The 8,214-nt window shown below is 41.9% G+C and overlaps 1 long non-coding RNA gene across 1 annotated transcript; it reads right to left on the reverse strand.

The window, feature by feature from the left end:
* Positions 1–5,084: 5,084 nt before the first annotated feature.
* LOC119336058 lies at positions 5,085–6,535 on the reverse strand. Its single transcript, XR_005162185.1, has 4 exons — positions 6,100–6,535; positions 5,839–6,019; positions 5,649–5,749; positions 5,085–5,165 (listed from the first exon to the last, which is right to left on the reverse strand). It is a non-coding gene; the product is annotated as an uncharacterized LOC119336058 (long non-coding RNA).
* Positions 6,536–8,214: the final 1,679 nt, after the last annotated feature.

Consider the following 8,214-nt stretch of genomic DNA (forward strand, 5'->3'; position numbering starts at 1 on the left):
TTTTAAGTCTTGGCAGATTTTAGCAACTTAGCACAAGTCAAGCAATCAACCTACACATGCAATTCTAAGAGTATAGCAGCGGAATGTAAATCATTGCATATGAAGGTAAAGGGGATGAGTTTGGAGGGAGCAAATGCAATGTAGACACAAAGATTTTTGGCATGGTTCCGATAGGTGGTGCTATCGTACATCCACGTTGATGGAGACTTCAACCCCCGAAGGGTAACAGTTGCGCGAGTCCACGGAGGGCTCCACCCGCGAAGGGTCCACGAAGAAGCAACCTTGTCTATCCCACCATGGCCATCGCCCACAAAGGACTTGCCTCACTTGGGTAGATCTTCACGAAGTAGGCGATCTCCTTGCCCTTACAAACTCTTTGGTTCAAACTCCACAATCTTGACGGAGGCTCCCAAGTGACACCTAATCAATCTAGGAGACACCACTCTCCAAAAGGTAATAGATGGTGTGTTGATGATGAACTCCTTGCTCTTGTGCTTCAAATGATAGTCAACCCAACACTCAACTCTCTCACACATATTTGGCTATGGTGGAAAGATGATTTGAGTGGAAAGCAACTTGGGGAAGGCTGGAGATCAAGATTCTTGTGGTTGGATTGGAATGTCTTGGTCTCAACACATGAGTAGGTGGTTCTCTCTCAGAAAATGAGTAGTGGAAGTGTAGGCACATTCTGATGGCTCTCTCTCAAATGGAGAAGGGGGTGGAGGGGTATATATAGCCTCCACACAAAATCTAACCGTTACACAGAATTTACCAAACTCGATGGGACCGAATAGTGAAACTCGATGGGACCAACTTGGTTCAAAATGTGAACGTTAGGCTTTTCGGCGGGGGCGGCGATATCAAGTCGGTGAGACCGATGCGCTAGGGTTAGGGCAAAACCACATCTCGGTGAGACCGACCACATGAACTCGGTTAGACCGATTTCAGTAATAAGCAAACAGAGACTTGGTCAGGCAAACTCGGTGGGACCGATCGCTCATTTCGGTGAGACCAAAATGTTACAAAAAGGAAACAGAGAGTTTGCACTGCAAACTCGGTGGAACCAATCGCTCATCTCGGTTAGACCAAAACGTTACGAAGGGAAACAGAGAGTTTGCAATCCCATCTCGGTGAGACCGAGATCCCTATCGGTAAGACCGAATTGATTAGGGTTTGTGGATATGGCTATGTCAGGTGAACTTAGTGGCGCCGGATAGATCAAATCGGTGGGGCCGAGTTTGACTTTAGGTTTAGGACATATGTGGAAATGAGAAAGTGGTTGAGGGTTTTTGGAGTATATCACTAAGCATTTTGAGCAAGCAAGCCATTAAGCAACATGAAAATGAAAATGTAGAGTCTTGAGTTCGTTATAGGTGCTCTGTTAATAGTATTGGCTTTCCTATGGACTCAGTGTGATCTTGGATCATTAAAATGAAAATGTAGAGTCTTGAGCTTTTGCCAATATGTGTCCTTAGCATTTTGAGGGGTCCACATCTCTAGTCCATGCCATACCAATCATTGAACTTTCTGAAACATTGATCTTGAAAGAATATTAGTTCAATGAGCTATATGTTGTTATGAATTACCAAAACCACCCGGGGATTAGTTGCACTTTCAAATATGCCCTTAGTAAATATGTTTCCAAAGCCGACCAATTTTAGCTGCCCCAAACCCACCCATCCCTCATCCCCGTCTCAGCTTCTCCCGATCCATCTACATCCCCGAGTTCGGCACTCCCCTCATTGCCCGGATCTCCACCTTGAATCAGCCTCCCATAGGAGTGGCTATGTGATTCACTGCACCAGTATGTTGTCACATCCGTTGGCTGCATCTGGCCTTTTCCATGACGCTCATGAGCAAGCTCCTGACCCCATCGCCCTCCTTGGCATCTTCACTAGGTTTGGGCCACCGCGGCGGAGGGTCGTCTCAGTTGAGGAATGAAGACAGCAAGCGAGGAAAATTGTAGGATTCGCCCGCTTCCCTCGCATGCATCATGAACTCACTAGACCTAGACCTAGGTGCCTAGTCCTCTAATCTTGATTCTTCTGTTCATATCATGGTTCTATCTCACATGTAACTGGTCACTGAAGTTATGTTAATTTTGTATGCACATCACAATAATATGCATCAAAATCCTGCCAGTAATATTAGTTTTCGTTACAATATCAGTTTCCATGCTTCCATCCAAGACTAGTTCTGCTCCTGAAGTACCATGTTCATGCTTCTTTGTTATGCATCATATAAAATTGCAAATATAGATGCTTCTGAACTCTATATAATTTGCTTCTATAGGTTATAAAAATGTGATCAATTTTATTTTGGTGACACAAAACATCCATCCCCCCTGTTGGCCACAATACTAGTTTACGTCAAATTTCATTATTCCGTGAATCCAATTGAGCTCCTGTATATATAGCTCATGTTCTATGTCATGTGTCGTATTGTCATCTTGCAAATGGAGCTTGTATGTATGGTTTTTGATCCAAGCTTCCTTGATTTCTGCTACTTGCTTCTTGTTTTATTTTTGCTTCTCCTAGTTATAACCATCAAAACAGTTCATGCTCCCACATAGTACTACATAGTTGAGTTCGTTGTAGGTGCTCTGTTATGTACAGATGGAATGCCAATTATTTGCCATGCTTCCTAGGAGCTTCATATGTACAGATGTTTCAAGCTATTTCATTCTGGTTTCTGATGCATATATGCAATTGTGTAATTAGCATTTTTATTCAGAGATTCGCTTCAGTGCATCCATTCTTCCAATTCACATGTAAAGATCACTACTCAGCATTCATGCTATTCATTCTTCTCATGCAAGCAAACAATTATAGTCATGTCTTGATTGTAGTATATTCCATCCTACTTTATTATTGTTTCAAAATGCCAAATTATATGCTTCGGCAATATTGTTGTTCTTCCACACTAGTTCCTCAAACATACCTCTTACATACTTCCAATCGAACCTTCTATTCCTTCGGTTGGAACAATGATTTGCTTCAAGCAATTCAAGAGTGATTTGGACAGCGCCGGAAGCACCACCTCGTCGGAAACAAAATTTACTGATGTTTGAAGCACCACCACATGGATGAGTAACTTCTTCAAGCCAATGGAAGCAGACCGATGTGTTGCTTGTGCGCCAAAATAATCTGCACCTCAGGAGCTATGCTAAATGCAGCGACTTGAGGGCTGCGTTGTCACATCCCATACGACAAGAAGTAGGAAGCTAGTAGGAGCAATTACCAATTTGTTTGAGGATGCATTCAATGTAAATTGTATGTCCATCGAACTATGGTTGGCAGATCGGGCGCTTGCCTATGACTAGCCTGATGGGATGCAGACAATCAGTAGTCTGATGCTGCCCGAAAGAATAAGAAGACATGGCTAGCTAGCCATGGCCGCCCATGGCGGGGGCGCCAAGGCGCCAAGGCTGCTCCACTTCTTAGCATCCGCTTCTCCATCCGATGTTGAAAGAGCCGCGCGTCTCCTCCCCTCGTCATCCGCTTCTCCGCCACCTTATCGTTCCTCGTCGTCACGGCCGTCTGCGCCATCGACGCGGCCTATTGCTGGCCCATGGTGGCGCTCGAGGGCCACGCTGCTCGGTGCCATGCATTTGGTAGTCGCGTAGGTAGCCGTCCCTACACCCTACGGCTGAAGCTCCTCCATGCTAGTCCCGTAGGTAGCCAGAACCAGTGGCGAATCTTGTAACAAAATCAAGGGCAGGCTTAAAGTTTAATGATGTGGGAAAAAAAAGTCACTAACTCCCAGCTCTTTTGTGCAAGCAAGGTTAAAATTTGCTAGAATACTACTAGGACCATGTATTATTAACTACTTAAATTTTCGTTGATTCGCCACTGGCCAGAACAACAGCAAGTCCTGTGCTCATATATCGAACACATAACCCGTGCCACGCGGCAGCTTCCCATACTGACGAAAGCGGCCTCTAAATTTCAAAATCACAAGTGTCATACTGTATTCACGCGTTACACCCCATTTCTACAGCATCATATCAATGCGCTTTTACGGGATCCACATGCAACGCACGGGATAACAGGTGCAGCTTAGCTCGGCCACCGAAACGCCGTCACAATGGGCCAAATATTCTTTCTATTGTCTAACTAGGCAAAAGATCAACAAGCATTTACAAAATATAGTAATTCTTCTTTATTTATTCTTCCGAAGGACTAGGGAAAATAGATGATGATGGTATAGTCCTGAATGGACAAATCAAGATTTCTCTATTTTATATATCTAATATAGATTAAGATATATTCCCTCTATTCATGAATAAGTGTACTTCTAGCTTTTGTCCTAGGTCAAAGTTTTAAAACTTTGACCAACTTTATAGAAAAAAGTAGCATTTATGACACTAAATTAATATCACTAGATCTATTTTGAAATGTACTTCCATAATATATCAATTTGATGTCATATATGTTATTACTCTTTTGTATATAGTTGGTCAAAATTTAAAAACTTTAACTTAAGACAAAAGTTAGAAGTACACTTATTCGCGGACGGAGGGAGTAATACAATAAAGAACTAGTACAATACAAATAAAACAGACAGCATAACCGATAGGCTGTTCAATCATGGCTAGGCAAATTGGAGTGCAACGTTTTGTTCACGTATTCGGCCTGATTACCATAACTTCCATTTTGATACAATAACAAGCAGCTAGAACACCGTGGTAGAGTGGAGTGTTTATTAAAAAAAACAGAACTATCATTAAGCAGCTCATGATTCGGCAGGCATACACAATAAGGCCCAACTTACTTAGTAGGTCCAACATCGTAAGATAGTTCTATTAGAGAACCTTGCACACTCGTTCCCCATCTTCACTATCCCATCTTTCCCAAGGTGGAGTCGCTGATATTGCTCATCTCCTCCAAAGCCTACAATTATGACAGGTCAGATCTAGCACTCTAGCACCCAATTATGTCCTAGGAGTTCACAGCCTTTACCAGGAAATGCGCATTATACATTATCAATAACACAAATCTATTTCCCAGTAAAAATGTCAACCAATGTAACTTGATGCAAACACAAATTTGATCACAACCTATTACCAAGAGACAAGGCTCTCACCAGGATGGAGAAACAAAGAAAGAGTAGCTTGTCAACAGTAGCTTCGAATTTCTCAGATTTTTACAAATACCGCCAGTAATCTGCATGCATAAAACCTTAAAATATAAGCCTGCAGACACATTACAGTTAATATTCCCTCTGTCTTTTCACTCTGCATATTAGATCTCATTAGGACAAGCCTTTGACCAACAAAATAGTAGCATAACTGTTGGCAAAAGGCTACACATAATTTGCAGGGTAAAAATGCAGAGTGAGTATAATACATGTGTCATAAGTATTGCTAAGCATGTAACAAACATTCCACAAAGCAACAACTAAACATTTTCTTACAATGTATAGGAAGATTGCATCACAGGTCTGTTTTCTAGTAGTACAAAGTTAATGCAAAGATAAATTTGATCACAACCATATTAACAAGAACAGACAAGACTCTCGCTAGGACGGTCAAAGGGAGTAAAGTCTGTTTTCCAGTAAAAACCTAAATGTCACCCAGTGTTACATCTTGATGCATAGTCGCATAGACAAATTTGATTACAACCGTATTACCAAGAGACAAGACTCACCAGGATGGTCAAAGGGAGTAAAAGAGTAGCTTGGTCAAACCAGAGCTGTTATGAGCTCTTTAACTTCGGGTTTGCAGATTTTTTTAAATGTCACTGATGCTCTGCATGCACAAGACGATAAAATAAGCATTGCAGCAAATTCAAATATATATATATATATATATAATAAATGTGATTTTAAGGACAATACTTCTCCTGGAGAGAGTCGTTGAAGTAGTTCCTGAATATGATCAACTTGGAAACAAGTAACTGGACCAAAATGTTGAAAACCAATGCCTACTAGTTTCCCCAAGCTATCAAAAACAAGACCTCCATAACAAGAGTGGAACGTTGGAGAACTATCACAAATAAATTCTCTCAGGTCTGAAAAACTAATAACATTAGCCATGCATTAGAGTCCATGAAGCAATGCAATTATAAAATATAAACACCACAACATTAGTGAACTTACTTTACAGAGCCTTCTGTTATTGAATGCACATAGTTTTTGTCATCGATACATCTGATGACATAGAGGAAGACTCTTTCATTTCTAGAAACATTTGAACCAAGCGGAATTTCAATACATGACTGCACTTCTGTTTTACAAGGAAGCAAAACCAATAATGGTGCTTTAGAGGCACTGGTAATTAGTGTGAAGTCCTCAAAACACACATCTTTTGTTTTAGCAGTATTAAGAAAACGAAGTCGAAAGGAATAGTTATCTCGGATGAGATTCCCTCCAAACTACATGACACACATGTTTGGTTCTAACATGATAATAATGCCGGGAATAAGTACAGGAAAATCACTATCAGGATCAAGAACAGTGAGCTCAACCACCGATCTACTGATTTGATCTCGAAGATTTTGATTAGGAACTACGAGAGGCTGATAAATGGGACCTATAGGACCTGCACGAACAACATATAGATTAATAACTGAACTAGCCTACTGCAAATCTTGCAACACGTGTAGAAGGATATTACCAGCATGAACGCCCGGCTCATTTGCAGGCAACATCCGCCTTCTCTTGGGGACAAAGTGACGCCACAGAAGGCGATGTTTCATCATCGCAAAGATACGTAACTCTATTAACTAAGCCTGAAGGAATATTTTTATGATATTTTGCGTGTTAATTGAGAAAAATTCATCCATATATAGCAGTAAAGGAACATCTGTCGAGTAAGAGAACATACGCCAGAGGGAAGGAGTTCCGGGCTGGGGTCCGGCCGCCGGATCTGGAGGGTCTGGCGTGCGGACAATGACCTCGTAGAGTGCTAGTCGTCTTCGTCGCTGGTCGCCCGGGGTGGAGAAAGGAGTTGACGTCGATGTACGGTACGGGTACGGGCCGGCGTCCGGCCGCGGCCGGATCTAGAGAGGTCAGCCGTGAGGTGTCGCTGGCGTCCAGCCGCCGGAAGTAATCGACGGTGGCAAAGCTGGAGTATTCTTGCCGGCGGGGGCAATGTGGGTACTGCCGCCGCCTCCACGTCACCGGAAGGTCCGGAACCGGGGTCTCTCTCGGGTGATGCGTAGTGGAAGGGTGGCTAGAAGGAACAGTTTTAGGGTTGGGCGTATATATGCCGGGCTTAATGAGCCAGAAGATGGACACCTCGCAGCTTTCAACGGGAGCTCCCGGCGCTCGCTACACCGCGAACTGGGCTGGCCCATGAAGGGAACCGCCACAAAATGGTACTCCCGGTCACTACACTACCTGCAAGTCTTCATCAGCTAATCACTAGGGCGCGTGGTCGCAAGTGACAGAATGCAGCGCTAATACTTTAAACACTATCATAGCCGCTCATACGTCACAGATTTCGGAAAAAGTTCGTGAACATGCAGAAAAACGTTGCCCTATATTAAATAAAAGTTCAATGATTTGAAAAAATCATCCATGTAAAAAAATAGTTCAAAAAAAATTGAAAAATGTTCATCAAAATTTGGAAAAAAAAATTCACTATTTTGAAAAAAAAACAGAAAACCAAAAAAAGTTCACCAATTTATGAAAAAAGTTCATCCAATTTTAAAATAAGTTCATCTAATTTGGAAAAGGTTCATTGAATTGAAAAAAAGTTTACTAAATTTGAAGGAAGTTCATCGAATTTGAAAAAAAAAGTTCATCAAATTGATAAAAAAAAACTCAATTGTTAAAAATAGTTCACTAAAAAATGTTCATTGATTTTGAAAACAAATTTTCACCAAACTCGAAAAAATTCTCATCGATTTGGAAAAAGTTCACGCATTTAAGAAAAGAAAATAAGAAAAATTGATGAGGGAGGAAACCTGGAAGAAGAAAAAACATAAAACAAAAATGGAGAAAAATGAAAAAGAAAAAAGAGAAGGTAGGAAGAAAGAAAGGAAGAGTTGAAACTTAGCAGATCCCGCTCCGTAATGCGCTGGTTGTATGAACGAACCTCGATGAGTGAGGTCGCGGGTTCGACAAGTGAGGCAGCTGGTGCTCAATGCGCCCCCTAGTGAGTTGGCCCACGACACGCAGCGCAGCGAATTTTATTTTATAACGCAAAAAACACCCAAAAGATGTTGCACCCGTGAGGAATTGACCGACCGCATAGCTACAGTGTCGGTT

Source organism: Triticum dicoccoides, chromosome 7B, assembly GCF_002162155.2.
Source record: "Triticum dicoccoides isolate Atlit2015 ecotype Zavitan chromosome 7B, WEW_v2.0, whole genome shotgun sequence".
NCBI lineage: Eukaryota > Viridiplantae > Streptophyta > Magnoliopsida > Poales > Poaceae > Triticum > Triticum dicoccoides.